The sequence below is a fragment of the Gavialis gangeticus genome, unplaced genomic scaffold, assembly GCF_001723915.1.
Source record: "Gavialis gangeticus isolate Ggan-Ray unplaced genomic scaffold, GavGan_comp1, whole genome shotgun sequence".
Taxonomy (NCBI): Eukaryota; Metazoa; Chordata; order Crocodylia; family Gavialidae; genus Gavialis; species Gavialis gangeticus.
The window spans coordinates 15253511-15267707 of record NW_017729015.1 but is presented as its reverse complement, the minus strand read 5'-3'; the positions used below and the strand labels follow the sequence as shown (position 1 = coordinate 15267707).

Here is a 14197-nt window from a genome sequence, read left to right as displayed (position 1 = left end):
CCCGCCCCGGCCCGCACCCGCCTCCCGCCTCCCGCCCCCCGCAGCCAGGTAGGGGCGGGCGCGGGCGCGGGCGCGGCGAGGACCTTGCTTCCCCTCCTCCCTGCGCTCCCGGCCGGCGGCAGGTCTGGCTCCCGGGCCCCGGTGCTGCAACATGTGGGGGCCCCCGCGGAGGCAGAGCGGGGATGCGGCCGCGGGAGAGCCCGGGAAGCACGGCCTGGACGTGGGACTCTTGCAGAAAGGGAGGCCTGGCATGCGATGCCCCCGGCTGCCCGTCAGCCTGGTCCCCAAGTGCCGCTGGACCGGGTCTGCGTGACCTCGGGCGAGGAGCAGGCGAAGCCGCTTTGGAAGGTGCCTTCTGGGGTCATCACGTCACTTAAGCAAGGATCCTAGAGGGTTAAATGTTCTGCCGAGAGATGGTGCTGGGGTGATGCGGCTTGTCTGTCTGTAGATAGAAGTGGTGCAGGGGGGCTCGGGAAGAGACACCACTTGCTGGTTCCTGACTGCTCTCTGCCTTTTATTGCAGACGGCTCGGTACCAGACTGGAGGTCTGCGACTCCACGGCGTCCAGCAGCAAAGCGGAGTTAGTGTTGTCGCCGCTGGGAAGGCAGTAATAAAGGAGGCAGGCGTGCGAGAGCAAGGCGGAGGAATTGGGGGTTCGGTGCAACTGGGGCTGTTCGCTCTCAGCTGGTCATCTGTCCCTAGGAAACGCCTTGTGCCGGCTGTTTGCTTATAAGCAATCTGAACTGGAGAACAACAAGGTCCTGTAACGGGCTGGTGCAGTTTTACTAGCCTCTGCTATTAGAAACAAGCAGGTCCCAGAGGCAGATCAGTCCATAACAAGACTTTTGTTCCTCGGGTGCAAAGAGCCCACACCCAGCAGCACCGAGCAGTTCACCTAGCCCGTGTATTTCCACCAATGTCATAACAGGCTGGAGCTAACTCTTCATATACCGTGATCAGAGCCACATAAATCCTTCCTGTGGATAACGTATAATCCCAGACTTACATACGTACAGCTCGCGTGCGTCCACATATTGACTGAAGCCAACTGCTACCCAACGGAGAGAGAAAACATTTAGGGGGATGAGGAAAGTCAGGGCAAGTTACCAAAATAAGCTGGAGTATGAGCCTTGTGTACAAGAGCCAGCGAGAGGCTTGAGTCATCCTCTGCTCGCAGCATTTCATTCATCTCCTAATGATGCTCTGAAGACTCCGAAGGAGCTGTTATGCATCCTGTCGGTGCTATTACTCCGCAGATCTTTGATGGGATCCATTGCAGCGGCTGGCAACGGGTCTGCCAGGCTGCAGCTTGGAATATTACTGGCTTAAAACAGACAGGGAGGCTACAAACATTGCAAGCTAAAAAGCTAATTGTCTTTTTTGCTATAAACACATTTACGTTACCGGGCAGGTGTGTTTTCCAAGCAGATGGACTGCAAAACTGTTCTCTCAAATACAGCCTTTTTTTTTCCCCCTTAGAGGATCCCAAAGAGCCTGTCCAAGACATAAATGACTTTGCCGACTTCTAGAAATGGCTAGAAGTACTAAAACCCTCCGAAGGCTCGGCTCTCTCTCCTCTAGGCTTCCCAGAGCAAGGCCGTCTCACTCAAACCGTAAGCTTTCTGAGGCAGAGGCTGTTTGTGTTTGTGTGGCTTGCACAAAAGCTCAGTGTCTTAAATAAATAATAATGATCCTGGAATGGAAATGTGGATACTCTGCATCCTGAATATCCCCCAGAGAATGGCTGTGGCTCCCTCATTTTCTTCCCCTTGCCTTAGTTCCCTTATCTTTTTCACATCCTCACTGCAGGTCTAAAGCAGAATTGGAGTAATGAAGCCATAATTTCTGATTTCTCCTGCTTGTGACATTTTCCCTGGCTTGCCTGTCTACTTTGTGGTCCTTTGCACATGCCTAAGGGCTGCAGTGTTGTATCCTCAGCTGTCACTATGGTCGGGGATAAAATCTTACAGCTGTCCCCTTTCGTCAGTCCTCCTTCGCCACCCGAGGTCTGCGGTCTAGCTCCAAACCCCTGCAAAGGGATGATTTGCCTTGTTCCAGCCTAACTCCTGGGATATGAGCAGCAACCCCAACATAAACACGTCTGCTCCCACAGGAGTGCACCATGACTCCACAATGATAGATTTCCTGGCCATCCCAAGGTTTCCGACCACAGCCCAATCCCACAGGGAACCATTTCTATATGTCGGATTCATTTTGAGAAGCAGCTGGAGAAACCATACCCACAAAACTTGTACCGTGCCTCTGGCAACAAACCTAGCCACCCCTCCCACATGCACATCTGGGGGCTCAAGGTAGAGCAAACAGGTTGTTTGCCATGAAGAGGTCATGGGACCAAATTTAAATAACTGAACTGTGCAGGGGGAAAAGTTCATCCCCAATTAGAGCATTTTATTGACTCTGCAGCCAGCTCAAACGTCTGACTCATTAGCTCTCCAAAAAGCAATTGTACTTTTCACATCTTTTCCTTCCTCAAGCGTCAGCTGAAACAGTTTTAAAAATATCTTTGCATGCACTTTGGGGGCATTGTCCGAATAATTATCAAGAGGGTGATGAGACTACATCAGCTTGCAAGGAAGTCTATCACATTGTGTGGGCTGAGGAAGCAAACAAAGATGAAAACACCCTTTCTCTGGCAACCTAGAGAGACCAACGTGCCCATGCAGTACCGACTGCCTATGCTGGTTTTGTTTCATAACCCTGATCTGGGTCCCATAATAAAAGAATTTTGCCCGGTCCTGTGATTAGTGCATCGCTGTGTAAGACCTACATGCTGCAAAGGTGCATCTGTTTTATTCAGGCTTTTCCGTAAGAGCCAGCTTGGCTTCCCTTCCACAATCCAGCCTGTTATTAATGCCATTCTCAGCCGCTCAGTTGTGGCTCTGGTCGGGGGACTGCTGACCTGCTTACATGACATGGGCAGAGCAGATCCCACAATACTTGCTCCCCTTTGCAGAGGGGTGGTCAGTGAGTGCCGTTTTCCCCTCTGCCAAGTCCCATGGAGATTTAGCTGCCCTCGGTCATTGTCTGTATTTACCAGAGAAAAACTATGGGTCCTCCTGCCAACAATACACACAATACCCAGCTGCGTAACTCATTTTCTGCACATGCAGCCAAGACCAATGCGGGGATGTCAGTGCAGAGAGGAGATCGGTGTCTGGATAAAAGGCGGCTGGCTCCAACTCAGTGCAAGCAAGGCCAAAATGATGTTGGCCAGGAGGGGAAAATATTTCAAAGCACCAGCCGGGACACTGGGCTCCCTCCTATCATAGGCAGCGTTACAGTGGTATAAAGACATCAGTCCTGCTGGACTCATTGCTGGCCCTGGATATCCAGGTATTGACAGCGTCCAAGAACTTCACCTTCTACCTACAACTTGCTAGGAGCTATAGTCCCTGCATCTCAGAGGAGGATTTGCCCACAGTGATCCAGTCATTTACTACCCTGCCTTCATTACTGTAACTCCTTCTATCTGAGCCTGAAAGTGGAAACAATGCATAGGCTCCAGTTTGTGCAGAACACAGCCGCCTGACCCTTCAATGAGTCGGACCACTGCAAGCTCATCAGCTGGGCACCAATCTTTGCTGCTGACATGGACCTGATTTCCAAGGCTGCCAGTGGATCAGGATTGAGCTACGTCAGTGGTCAGTGCTTCACCCATGACATGGAGCAGGGATGTGCCACTGCAGCATTCCTTCCTGCAGCCCCTCCACAAAGGGGACAACCCCGGAGCAAGTGAGCGATTTGCACAAGATGACCGAGAGACGGGCAGGATAAACACTGGACCTGGGACTCCAGCTAGCTCCCTAACCACCGGATCATATTTCCTCTCATATCATAGAGCCAATGCCCACAATTCAGCTTGGACTTTGCTGCCAATCACTAAGCCTGTAGCCCCACAGGTCAGGATGGAGGGGAAATATTTGCTGTGTGAGAATTTCTATTACATGCCCAGACCCAAAGAGGTTTAATTTCTGCTTGTACTTTAAGCCTTAAGGTCAATTTTTAAACAGAAAGCATTGCTCTCCACCCCATCCCCACAGCTGATCTGAGATGTTATGTCAGGAGTACAGGAAAGAAATGTTTGTTGCAGGAGTTTGGAAGCTCCTATTATTTCCTCCCTTAGATAAGGTCTTCGTGTCTAGGTAAAGCTGGGCCAGTGAATGGACAAAAACAAAAGAGCAACAACAGACACGGGAAGAGTGGGGCAGAATTTAAACAAGAGCTTGATGTACACAGTCAGGTGAGTTTGGGGCTGGCAAAAAGAGCAGTCCCAACAGCTCTGGAAATTGAAGGAGACAGGTTTGCGAAGGTATACACGTATCATAAGATACAGACAGGGCAAATCTACACATGCATTTATGCCAGCTTAAATTTACTATGCGGTAAATTACTGCACAGTAAGCGGGAAGAGGCCAGTGTCTACATGTGCACGCGTTAAAGCACATTAACACTGCATGTGTGAACTGACTTGGGACTAAAGTTAGTCCCAAGTCAGTCCACACACACAGTGTTACTGCACAGTAAGGTGTCCACATGTGTTACCGCACAGTAACTAATTGGGCGTAAATTTGATACCCGCATGATGTAGGTATCAAATTTACATTTAAATTGGCGTAAGTGGCCACACTTACCGCGCAGTAATTTTGGCTACTATGCAGTAAATGTGCATGTGTAGAGGCACCCACAGATGCCTATTCAGATTTTCAAAAGTGCCTTGATCCCTTCAAAAGCACCAGCTTGGCCTAAGATGCTCTGTTCCTTTTCAAAATCCCTCGGGCCAGATCCCCAAAGATGCCTAGCTCCCATCCTTTAGAGATCAGAGCAGCTCTCTGCTTCAGATGCCCAAGCATGGAACAAACCCTACAGGAGTAGAGAGAGTGTAGGCTTCTCCACTGCTGCCCCATCAATGTACTTTTAGTTCTTTGGGTCTCACTTAATCTTGCCCTGGGCCTCTCTGCCCAAGGGGCATCGAGTGGCATGGGCTTTTTTTCTCTAAAACATTCCCAGATGAATGCAATAGGAAGCAAACTGGGATTTGGTATTGGAGTGCATGTCCTTGATTTTTGCGTCTAGCTGAGCTGTACTTGGTCAGAACTAGGTGCAAAAGTTGCTGAATGTCACCTTTGCGCCTCTCCTCTGATGCATGGACTGGTTTCCTCAAGTCAGAACAGCTTCAAGGCAGCTCTAACATAGGCCAGTTTGTAAGGATGCCAAAACGCTGTTAGATCATCTAGGGATTACCAGATATCAGCTGTACTATGGCCACTGCCACCTCTCTCGTTCCATGTTTCCAAACAGGGGAAATCTAGAGGCCCAATTCAAGCAGCACAAAGGAGCTATAGCAGGGCCCAGGATCTAGTTTCAGTGCCCCTTTCCCACACCCGTCTAAAAGTTCCCCTTAAACAATCTGCTTGCAGCAGCCCCACCCTAAAATTAAATCTGTGCAGATGCTAAACCCTTCTCTGTGGATTTTCTTCTTCATGAAGGCAGCAGAAACAAGATCTTTCCTGGTTCAGATGTCTCTCCTCTCTGCCAGGCTCAGCCTCATTACTCATTAACACCTTCTTTGTTAACCTGCAGCAGCCTGCAGTGCAAGGTCCTTGTTCAGAGCAGAAAGCACACAGTTGTTCTCGCACCCTGACCCAGCTAGTCACACCTAACTAATCTGCCCGGTAACATCTCCTCTGTTTTTCATCTCCTGGGCCACAGCAAACACCTTTCGGCCGTGACTTATGAGCCAGTGATCAAGGCAGTCTCAGACAGCTGGAAAGAATCCACTGCACAGCTCCTGTTAATTTTTACCTGTGTTGCTCTCTACACCCAGCTGCACACTGAAGAAGCAGTTTGATCTGTGTCCTGCCCAGACAAGGCCTGGCTCCGGGATCCCTCCTGGCTGCATGTATTGACTGGAACAATAATGACATGGTGGCTTCCAGTGCCTGAGAGCTGTTTTTGACACTAAGGTGCCTTTGAGAACAAGCCATTTGCCCAAAATAACCCAAGAGTGAAGGAGCAGCCCAGTCTGTGTCTCTGCCAACTCACTAGCCTCAGGAGACAGAAAAACCCAGCTACTAGCCCTTTACACCTGCAGTGTAGCACAACAGCAGCTATATTGTCTAAGTCCAGGCTGTCTACAAATCATTGGAGGGCAATTTGTCTGATTAGAGTGAGGGGCAGATCCCTGAACTGTCTTCAGACTTCTGCCCCATTTGTTTCATGGAGACAACAGTCACTCACAGCACTGCGAGGGTTAACCAAGTACTATCCATGAACTGCTCTAAACTCTGTAAGCAACGGGAAAATGCCAAGTAAAACTCTGATGGGCCCAGGCCAAAAATCCCATGTTCCCGCAGTCAGAGATTATGAGGATGACTGATGCTGGACATTGCGGTAGCATCTAGGGCCTCCAGCATGGAATCGAACCTCATCGTGCTGGGCGCTGTACCGAGGTGAAAAAAAGAGGGGGTCCCTGCCCCAAAGTGTCTACAGTCTAAGTAAGTGCAAGTGCATCTGCTTAGCTCTAACACACAGCTGTCAAACGGAGCAAGCTTTACAAGGACTCCCCAAAGGTGCAAAAGCAGGACCAGAATCTGCATCTCCTCCGCTCTTAGGTGGTCATAGCGATAACAGTAGTAGCCATAGCAGCTCTCCACAGAGGGGGGCTTCCTACCACCACACTGCCCGCTCCCAGCCTCCAGCACCCACGAGTCAGCTCCACAGGAACTGTGAGGTTGACTTCAAAATCACAAACTTTAGTTTTTGTTCTCATCATGTCTTTTTCTTTGTCCTCTGAGGCCTGCACCATGAGGCTATGCTCAGGGTCAGAGTGTCACGCTCCTTTTTGCAAGGGCTAGGGAGGATTTTTAAAGGGAGCCTATATTAGCTTCAGTCCAGAAGTGGGGGCTTTAAGGCAGATGTCAGCTGTTGGGAGACTCAAGCAGCATTTGGTACCCCACTCCCAATGCCAAGGAGACAAGCAGGACTGGAAAAGAAAGGGGATCTCTGCCAGGGGAGTGGGGCACTGCACTGACTCTCATCACACTGTTCTCCCCACACACATACACATACAACAGGGATCTCAGGAGAGGGTTTCCTTCTTTTTCCCCTCCCCACCATGCTATTCCTTTGCTCAACACAGGGCCAGAATAAGGAAAAACCAAGTTCTGCTTTTTGCTTAAGGAAGGTTTTATCTAGCCCAGTCAGGACAAAAGTCCCTGGCGGTCTTTTGCCGAGCATCCTAATGGAGAGCAACAAACAGGCAGGCTGTTGGCAAAACAGCTAGGGTTTTTTTTTCTGTGCTTGAGAAGCAAAGGTACAGTAGTTCGCTAGGAATGCATGGGGAGTTGTTCACCCAGTGTGTGGAATTATAGGCAAGTTGCAACTTAAAAAGGCACCTTACCAAAGAAATCCCATTAGATGGCTGCGTGCATTATCCTTTTGCAACGCAGGAAAAAAGCAGGTGAGCCCTCTAGGTGAGGTGTTTTGCACCCTCTGGATGACAAGGACTATCGCAGCACTAAGTGGTATGATTTCCTTCCCCTTCTCTCATGATAGCAGCCACTTGTTTGTACATAAATTAAATAGCAGCATTTTTCTTTTTCACCAGCTTGCTCCAAGCAGTGATATACACAGGCCAGGCCTGGAGATGTCCCACTTTAAAGTCTATTGTCACAGCTGCTGAATAACATCATCCCTTGATGAATCATTCAGGCCAAGAGAACAGGAAGACTAGAAAAGAGAATGCTTCTCCTTGAATGCAAACAGCTTGGAGTTAAGTATGAAGGGGCAGGAAACACCAGAAAGCCTGTGCTGTTTTAGCAGAGCTGCCTGTCTCTGGCACACCCATCATAAGAGTACCTAGGTGCACTGGGTCATGATGGCACATGTGGTATAGTGACAAGCTGGCTGCGGTGAGATTGTGGGGGGAGTCCATTGGCTTACAGTGAGACTCCCGAAGGAGGGACACAGAAGCACAGCTGCCTGGTATAGGACAGGTGGGAGACAGCTCCTGTTCCCAGCTTGCAGTGGGTTAGCCTCGATGGCTAGCTACATACCCCAGCCCTGATTTGAGACTCCATTGCTGATTTACAGCAAGACATAAGCGCATGCTTAATATTAAGCACATGATTAGATTCCACAGAATTCGGTGGAACATAATCACATGCTTAAAGTTCAGCATGGCCTGAAGTGCTTTCCTAAATCAAGGCTCACGTGTATTTAACAGGAAACACTTTGTTTCAGCCAGGACCTGCTAAGCCACTGGAACAGAGTGTATGCGAACGACCTTCTCCAGAGCCCTTGAAATAAGCTCTGTGAAACTCCTATGAGCTGCAGGAGGAAGGAGAGGCGGTGGCTAGAGAGAAAAGGAGGGAAAGCTTTGTGAAATGTGTCTGAAACCAGTGGTGAGCAGCCTGATCAGGAAGGCACTGCCAAGAAAGATCTCTTAATCTCAGAATCGATGCATCTAGAAGCACGGCCCTAAAGCCTCTTTCTTTGCTAGTTGCATTGAACCTGTTTGTCCCAGGTATCCTGGATTGGTAAAGACACGAGGTTGTTAGCAAGAGCTGGGCTCTTCCTTCAGTGTGTTGTTATTGTAGGGTTGCTCATGCATGCTGAGGTGCACATACACACGCACACGCATACTGGTTTGTTGTTGCAGGGGTGCTTGTGACTGTCAGCCTCTTCAAAACCTGCTGGTTATTGGAAGGCTGCTGCTGTCAGGTAGGCCTGGGGGGTCAGGGTGCTTTAGACAAGGAAGCAGTGTTGTAATTAATTGTAAAAAAAATCTAAAAATGATCTGGACTGTACAAAGAGAGATAAAAGGGAAGGGGTGTCATTCACGTTTTGAATAAAGGCTGCTGCCTGTGCATGGCCTTATCTGACTTGCCGACATTCCAGCTTGTAAGCTCACTAGGGTGAAGCTGCAGGAATGAAGAAGAGAGGTAACTTTCTCTGTCACCTGCCAGGGGCTTAAATCAAGCTCATACCAGCCACTGAACTCTCTTCCTTCTGTAGAAGACTGAGAGCATCCTCAAAGACAGCTTGCTTTTTCTGCATCAGTGCCTGAACCTGCCTCTGAGAGGCACAAAGAGTCATGTGAATGCAGGACAGAGTGGGAAGAAGGACCACCAGTTCCACCTCCTTTGGGGAAGGGATGTTTGGCATCAGGGAAAAGAATTGGGGGCTCACTCTGCACTGCATCCCCACCCCTCAAAAAAAGGCCAGGAGCAAAGGGGACCTGAAGCATAGAGACCACTGTTATGAGCAGTGATGCTTGCATTAGAGGGTGATGAAGAAACCCCAATGGACCAAGAAGTGACCAAGAAGTCACCTCCTTGACAGCAGCATGGTCCGAATGGGGGAGGGCACTGGAGTGGGACTCTGGAGATGTGGATTCATTCCCAGCTCTGCCACTGACTAACTCGGTGGCCTTGAGCAAGTCATTTCACAACTCTGTGTCATAGCATCTCCTTCCATCCTTCAGGCTGTAAGAGTTCTAGGTCACTGCCCAGTCCTTCACCATGGGAGGGGGAGCCACTGGCTAAAAGCACAAGGGGGACAGCTCCTTACTCCTCCAAGGAGGCAAGAGGTCCCCTGCCGGCTCTGGCTCTGTGACTCCCGCCCTCAGAGACTCTTTCATCCTCCTCTGGGCTCTCCCTCTTGCCCACTCTCTCCTACTCTGTGAGGGGGCTGCTCTTTAACTTGGCATCAGCCATCGTAAAAAAGCCCCTTTCATGGTCTCCCTTCCCTTCAGGCCAGCAGAACGGGCCCTGGCGCTGAGAGAAGCCAGGAGCTGCCAGCAATCATAACCTCTCCGCGAGCCCTGGGTCTGGGCACCCAAGTCTGCACAGTCACTTTATTGTCTGAAGAGAGCAATTCTGTGGTCCGTCAGGAACTTGGGAAGGAGTGGGTGGATGGCAGCATTGGCTTCTTTCCTTTCATCTCTTGCCCTCTCTCCCAAGGCCACATGGATTCAGAGTCTGTTTTCTCTGCATTTCCTCCTCCTCCGCCTCCTCCTCCTGTCTCACCATTCTTCTTTAGTATCCCCATCCTCTCTCATACTCAGCCTGGGCACCTGCTCGAAAGCTTTTTATCAGCTTCTCAGCAGCGTCAGAAGTTCTGAATGGGACACATGGATGGGAAGAGACTTGTCCAGGGCCACACAGCCAGGACACGGAGTAGGACATGGAATCTGGACTTCCTGCTCCTCAAGCCATGGCTCTGACTGCAAGGCCAGCGCAGCAACAAGGAGATCTGGGGCGAATGCACACAGAAGCTGCAGAGCCTGGCACAGGCTGTTCCCTTCAGCCTGAGGTGCACTGGTAGAGCGCTACGGAGAACGGGCGCACAAAAGACGTCGTTCCTGGCCTCCTGAAATGTAGCCACTGTGTTCCCCAATGAACAGGAGCTGCACTAACTTCACACGGATGCAAGACCCCAGGGAAAGCGCTTGTTCCGCGCCCGGCGATTCCCAAATGTCTCCTGTCTAGTCGGTGGCGTCATTACAGACAGGTTAACCAGCCCTGCCCTCCTCCAGAGCAATCAGACTAGCGCTCAGGGAGGGCCTGCAGCTCCCGTGATTATCTCTGCCATCGGCTCAGCACTGCATTTACATTCCCCTTCCACAAATGATATGAAATTAAAGCAAATGAGTGGCATGACTGTGCCCCTTCCGTACATGCAAGCGCACAGGGCAAGGAGAGGGCAGCCATTACGTGAGGTTGAGCCTGTGACACAAAGCAAGTCAGGCAAAGCAAAGCTCCCAGCCCATTCTCCGTCCTCAGCCAGGGCCCCCGAGGTCCACTCGAGAGCATTAGGTGTGGAGGGAGTTTGCCTTCTTTGGCTGCCTCACATCACAGTCTGAAACATCTTGCACTAAATCCATCTCTGGCATAGTACTGAAGTCAGCACACTTACAAAGGGAATCACCTCGGTCCATCTTGTGAGGGGACTGCCTGCTAGCATCAGAGAGATCAAACTAATCCTTTGGATATGTGAACTGCATCCTGAAGTCCATTACTGATGCTAGCAGACTGTCTCCTTTAAAGCAACTGGACCTGACTTTGCCTCTATCTGTCTGTTGGATAGAGAGCCCCCAACACTGCAGTATCTCAGCACTGACCTGTAGAGGCATGCACAAAGGTGCATTTAAAAATACGTGCTAACCACAAGCTCGCGCACCGGCCACGCCCTCCCATGAGGCCAGGTGATAGGAGAGGCTGCTCCAATCAGCACAAACCCTACTGATTTGCTAAAACTGTATTTTGCAAAGGTCTCTTTCTGCCAAAACTACCAATCTTCTGCTCCTGTTAGTCACTGACAGGAAGCACAGGCTCTATCAGAGCCTGCTGCTGGCACGGAAGGACTGATAGATATCCCGAGCACAAGGGCTGTTATCTATGGAGGAGATAATCTTGTGCCAGCCAGCAGTGGACACTGATGTGACATGAGGGTGTGGGACATGGAGCACGTGGGGCAAACTCTACCAAACAGGGCGATGCAGGGAATCGGGGTCGGAGGATACACTTGCAACAGCCTGATCTCACTGCCAGGTTGAGGTATAATGGGAACAGACCAGTAGCAAGAGGCAAGACAAGCAGAGTCTCAGCCAGAAGAGTCAGTGAGCTGTTCAAGGCTTTTCTAGTGTGGCTCCACTCCTCTTTGCTCCCTGGCTTCCAGAGCGGATGTTACGATATTGCGCTGGGCTGGGAGAGCAAAATCCAACTCATGCCAAGAGAAAAATACACTGAATGAGAACAAAGGAGTAGGAGAGTGCCACACCCTGGAGCAGAGAACAAGGCTTGCACTATTTGAGTCACACTGCTCATCCACTCCCCCAGGATGTCTCGGGAGTCCACGGGTATCAGCACAGGAGGGAGGGGGCCACACACAGAGCCAGAGCCATGGAAACGCCTCTCTATACACAGAGGCATGGAAATCACAAGCTGCAAGTCATAGAAATACATCAATCTACACACCAAGCCAGGGACATACGCGGGGCACACACAGAGTCAAAACACACAGCCAGAGAGATGCTCACAAGCTCAGGATCTGCCGGGGAAACACACACGGTATCAAGGAAACATATGCATTGGGTCAGAAGCATGAGGATGAACGGTGTCAGGGGCAGGGACGGACACAAATGCACACCAAGAGTCAGGGACATGCCCTGGGAAATGTGGAGATTCACAGCAAGACACAGGGCGCACACAAAGCAAGGAGTAGACAGTCAAGTTCTCTCACACATCCTGAATCCACTCCAAACACAAAGACAAGGAAATATGCACGAGGTCAGGGCTGGATCCATACAGTCCAGGAGGCACGGAGTCATGACTCCAGACCAGCCAGGCACTCAGGCTTGCCAACACCAGGCACTGAGTCACTCCACCCAGAGGAACCAGCTAGCCATGTCTTGGTGCTGGGCCAGGGGTAGAAAGATGAACTTCCTCCTGCCTCACTGTCAGTGCAAACCTCAGCAAGCAAGCACGGCCTCAGATGGAGGCAAGAAGGCAAACCTCAGCAAGAAGCACTGCACTCGGGACTGCCTCATCCCTGTACTCCCTCCTCATCAGTATCCTGGCCTCTGAAACCTGCGGTGGAAGCTGTTTAGCCTTATGTGATGCCCAAGGGCAGGCAGAGCAGAGGCCGGAGTTTGGGGTGGTGACATTCACATCACGTATGTCATTTGAGCACCTGCACACCTCAACAGCTGCAGACAAGCCAGAGCATTGCCCAAGGATAGATCAGACCCCAGCATCCCTCTCCCAGCACACTGCAAGTCTTCCTACATCAGCTGTCCCTCCGGGAAAAAGCCAGCAGAAGGAATGAGGCTCCTGCACACAGAAGGTCCCACTCTGCTTCTCTGGCCTCCATCCCTCCCAACAGAGACTGCTGTGCACTACGCCTTGAAAAGCCACTGTGCTAAGGTGCTGTGATCAAGAGGAAAGGCCTGTGTTTTTAGTTACAAACTGAGGACACATCCTGGTTACTGGAGACGGAAAGTATTTGCAGGCAGAGGGCTCACGTGCAGATGTGTCATGGCTGCAGCGTATGTACCAAGTGGAAACTTCATTCACATGCCCTCAGGAACACCTCGCCCATTTTCTTTTCCGCTCTGTGGGAAGACTGGACACCCTGTCCCTTCCTACAGCTGGTTTCAGTTCTTATCCCAGACAGCTATAGCCCTTGGACCTCACCAGAGTCCACCTGCACCATTTCACAGCAGGATCCTGCTTCGGCAAACTCTCCAGCATTAGGAGTTCTTGCACCACCCACCCACAGCGCCTCCTGCTGAAAGAGAGCAGGACCAGCACAGCAGTGACCCATCACATCAACACCATCCTGCACAGCATCCCTCCTGGAGAAAGCTTGTTACAGCTGCTCGAAATCTGCCCAACCTGTCGAGCTGTGGTGTTCAACACGCAAGGAAATCCAGCAGAACCGTGTGCAAATAACCAGAGCTCGCTGGGCGTGAGGAAGACTCAGTTGCAGGTGTGCTTTCCAGGCTGATGAGGGTTTTGCCCTTTAAGGCACCATTCCTTTGCTAGAGGCCATGGGTCATAAATCGCTCTCACAGGGCAGAAGGATAAGGTTATAATGAGGTTGGATGGGAAGGGAGGTGGGGACTGGGCAGCAGCAAATGGCAGAGAGGGGAGGATCAGGCAACAGTGAATGGATGAGAAGACAGGGGTCAGAAAGGGAGAGCAGGTCGGGAGCTGGTATACGGGGTGGGACAGAGGCTGGGGCTAAGCAGTGGCAAAGAGGAGGGGCTACAGCTGATAGGGAGTTAAAAGGGAGCTGCTCACTTGCTACTGTCCATATTAATAACACTCAGGGCCTATACAGCACTGATCAGCCATCAGTCCCAGCACGTCTGGTAAGGAGGTCACTACCCTTATTCCCCTTTTACAGATGGGGCAAGTGAAGGGCAGAGAATGGATTTGTTCACAGTCGCACTACAGGGCAGGCTGGACAGTCTGAGACCTTTTGCAGTATCCATAGGTCCTGAGGACTTCCCCGCAGCCATCACCGATTATTTACAGCCATTTATAGTGACGAGAGCCCAGCAAGAGCAGCATCAGCCAGTCGCGGGGGGCAGGGAGGAGTGCTGGAGGGGCTGCCCTTGCTCCAGAAGAACTTGTGATTGGGGTATGGTGCCTCTGTATCAACCTGCCAG

General features: G+C 51.0%; 1 protein-coding gene across 3 annotated transcripts in view; it reads left to right on the top strand.

The window, feature by feature from the left end:
* The first annotated feature begins 4716 nt into the window (after nt 1-4716).
* SYNC (syncoilin, intermediate filament protein) overlaps nt 4717-14197 on the top strand; it is a 30762-nt gene continuing 21281 nt past the window's right edge. Inside the window, exons 1-2 of one of the 3 annotated variants that reach the window (XM_019512318.1) lie at nt 4717-6515; nt 7732-13512. The gene's annotated coding sequence lies outside the window, so the exon portion shown is untranslated. Of the gene's footprint in view, nt 6516-7255; nt 13513-14197 lie in introns of those variants that run through there. The other 2 variants (XM_019512319.1, XM_019512317.1) reach the window with 2 other exon arrangements.